Below are 4,149 nucleotides of genomic sequence, written 5' to 3' on the forward strand. Positions count from 1 at the left end.
AAAAGGAATGATCTCGGAAGTAATCTTTAAAAATAGTTGAGTAAAAACAAAATGAAACAGACATTCCTAATTGTTAATACTTGATAATAAATGGCATAGAGAAAAATAAACACAGGGAGCTCCATCATGTGAAATACTAGGGAACTGAAATCTCCAAAAGTAAATTCTCCAGTTTTCTTGTCTATATGCAGGGAAAATTTATGCCTATGTTAATTCATGGGACTCTATGTAAAATGCATTCTTAATAAGTCATAAAATTAGAGATACCAAGGGAACATTTCATGCAAAGATGGACTCGATAAAGGACAGAAATGATATGGACCTAACAGAAGCAGAAGATATTAAGAAGAGGTGGCAAGAATAAACAGAAGAACTGTACAAAAAAGATCTTCAGGACCCAGATAATCACAATGGTGTGATCACTCACCTACAGCCAGACATCCTGGAATGTGAAATCAAGTGGGCCTTAGAAAGCATCAATATGAACAAAACTAGTGGAGGTGATGGAATTCCAGTTGAGCTACTTCAAATCCTCAAAGATGTTGCTGTGTAAGTGCTACAGTCAATTTGCAAGCAAATCTGGAAAACTCAGCAGTGGCCACAGGACTGGAAAAGGTCAGTTTTCATTCCAATCCCAAAGAAAGGCAATGCCAAAGAATGTTCAAACTACTGCAAAATTACACTCATCTCACACACTAGTAAAGTAATGCTCAAAATTCTCCAAGCCAGGCTTCAGCAATACATGAACCGTGAATTTCCAGATGTTAAACCTGGATTTAGAAAAGGCAGAGGAACCAGAGATCAAATTGCCAACATTCACTGCATCATCGAGAAGCAAGAGAGTTCAGAAAAACATCTATTTCTGCTTTATTGACTATGCTAAAGCCTTAGACTGTGTGGATCACAATAAACTGTGGAAAATTCTGAAAGAGATGGTAATACCAGACCACCTGACCTGCCTCTTGAGAAACCTGTATACAGGTTAGGAAACAACAGTTAGAACTAGACATGGAACAACAGACTGGTTCCAAATAAGAAAAGGAGTATGTCAAGGCTGTATACTGTCACCCTGCTTATTTAACTTATATGCAGAGTACATCATGAGAAACGCTGGGTTGGATGAAGAACAAGCTGGAATCAAGACTGTAGGAGAAATATCAATAACCTCAGATATGCAGATAAGACCACCCTTATGGCAGAAAGTGAAGAAGAACTAAAGAGCCTTTTGAAAGTGAAAGAGGAGAGTGAAAAGTTTGGCTTAAAGCTCAACATTCAGAAAACTAAGATCATGGCATCTGGTCCCATCATTTCATGGGAAATAGATGGGGAAACAGTGGAAACAGTGTCAGACTTTATTTTTCTGGGCTCCAAAATCACTGCAGATGGTGATTGAAGCCATGAAATTAAAAGACGCTTACTCCTTGGAAGGAAAGTTATGACCAACCTAGACAGCATATTAAAAAGCAGAGACATTACTTTGTTAATAAGGTCCATCTAGTCAAGGCTATGGTTTTTCCAGTGGTCGTGTATGGATGTGAGAGTTGGACTATAAAGAAAGCTGAGCACCGAAGAATTGATGCTTTTGAACTGTGGTGTTGGAGAAGACTCTTGAGAGTCCCTTGGACTGCAAGGAGATCCAACCAGTCTATCCTAAAGGAGATCAGTCCTGTGTGTTCATTGGAAGGACTGATGTTGGAAGCTGAAACTCCAAATCTTTGGCCACCTGATGCAAACAGTTGACTCATTTGAAAAGACCCTGATGCTGGGAAAGATTGAGGGCAGGAGGAAAAGGGGACAACAGAGGATGAGATGATTGGATGGCATCACTGACTCAATGGACATGGGTTTGGGTGGACTCTGGGAGTTGGTGATGGACAGGGAGGCCTGGCGTGCTGTGGTTCATGGGGTCGCAAAGAGTCGGACATGACTGAGTGACTGAACTGAACTGAACCCTTTTATAATGCTTGCTTGGACAATAGAAAAATACTAATTTGGCCATTACAAAGAATTCAGAAAAATTACAGCAACTCAGAAAAATAACCTCAAGAATAGATCTAAGTAATTGGCCCACAGTATTGAGGTAGCTATAGAATGAGTTACAATTGAACAGCAAATGTCAAGCGTTATTACACCGCTGTGTTCTCACTAGTGTAAAATGCCACTTTACATTTTTGAGCAGATAAGTTAATAATTCTATTCTTATTTCTCTTGTGTATTCATATAATACTTTAGTTGTTCTGCAGAAGAAAAATTAATTGCTGCTTTGTTTTTATTCAAAACCAAAGAGTCCCCATTTTTCCTTGATTGTCTAAGTCTGATCATGCTTACCAACAATCTCCAAATTCTACATCCTGCCTATTAAGCTGTTTTGTGCTGATGTCAGACTATCAATAATCAATGTTGTGACTGGACACAATTGCAGTTCTTATATACTTGCAAAACACCCTTCAGCAATAACCTTCAGGAAACTTTGAAATATAAAGCTTTATTATTTACAAGATTTAATAATTACCCAGCACACATGGGGCCACATGGGGTTGGGGAGAAGAGTAGTGGACTTGGGGTTCTGACTTTATTGAAATCATGGGTAGGAACCTAGGATTTCTTAAGTTCATTCTTTGTAGGTGAACTTAAAACACAAGAGCAGAAATTTAAAGTGCCCTAACCAGAGAAAGACAAATATATGATATTGCTTACATGTGAAATCTGAAATAAAAGGATACACATGAATTTATTTATAAAAGAGAAATATTCAAATATATACATACGTGTGTGTGTGTGTGTGTGTGTGTGTATAAAGAGAGAGAGAGAGAGAATTAATATGCTTCAAAGAAAGGAAGAAAGCCAAAAGAGAAAAAAGTCCTCATCAGACCAAAAGATCAGTTGTTGAAGTGATCTATGATCTCTAAAACAAAAGAGCCTTATTGGGTGGAGGTGGCCTGTCTCTTTATCAAGTAAGGTGGCCAACAATTTGTCAGATAGCCATCTGTTATGGATTCACCACTGAAATGGGTCTCTCAGCAATCAAACCCAAAGTCAGGCATTTATGTTACGAAAAATAAAAATAAAAAATAAAAGAAAGAAACCTGTCAGAGCTTATGCTGCATAAGCTTGTTTTCCTTTTCATTTTTCTATTATTAAGCTCCAGTTTACTTGGATTTCAGAGATGCTTGCACCCTCCTCAATATAGGGGAAAACATTTTATTTTCAGTTATATCTTGCTATATCTGTGCATATATCATGTAAGTCTTCTAATCATTTTAAAGAAAAATGTCCTCTCTGTCACCAAAAACATTCCACTTGAAGACTATTTGGCTACTATAAGCTGTCAGACCCTTTAAAATTTACCCATAAATTCTTTCCTTTCTTACACACATATTAAAATAATTGTGATTTAGCAAATAACAGTATAAACTCATTCTTCCTTCTTCAAGGTGAGATGCTGCTGCCTAGGTAATGTTGCTTTGCAACCGTATCAGCTTAATATAAAAAATCTAAATAAAATAAAAACACGCAGCCATTAATATTATATTGAGATAAATTTGATTTTACAATCAATTTGATGAAAGTGAGGTTTTTCTCCGTCTAACATTGACTTCTTTTGTTTGACAAGAGATACCATCACACAGTGAAAATCTATCAATCATCTGAGTTGGACGATTAGCATATAAACCCTTTACAAGTGTGGATGCTGTTCTGTTCACATCTGTGTTCTCAATGCCTGAATAATTGTTAATAAACAAATGTACCTCATAAAGGAGATAAGACAAATATAAGTTTCATGAGGAGTTAAAAATTGCATGTACCTAGTAACATATATAATGGAAAACATGATTAGTTCATTAAATAAATATCTTCTGCTTAGTAAGGAGGCCATCTTAGAAGCGCACTTGTGGTAGAAAATTAAAATGGGAAGAAGTGGATAGACTAGAGAGATAACTAAAAGGTAAAATCCACAAGACTGTATATAAGTTACAAACAGCAAATGAAATAGGAGACAGAGTTGGGATGATGTATGTTCCATTTTGTGATATTGAGAATAGTAAAAAATAACCAAAAAACCAGAGAGCTTTTGACTTAGCTTTGATGTACTAATTCTGAGGTTGTTTTAATAACCCAAGTGTAGAAGTGAAATATATAATTGAACAT

Source organism: Bison bison, unplaced genomic scaffold (genome assembly GCF_000754665.1).
Source record: "Bison bison bison isolate TAMUID 2011002044 unplaced genomic scaffold, Bison_UMD1.0 scf7180017864238, whole genome shotgun sequence".
Classification (NCBI taxonomy): Eukaryota; Metazoa; Chordata; class Mammalia; order Artiodactyla; family Bovidae; genus Bison; species Bison bison.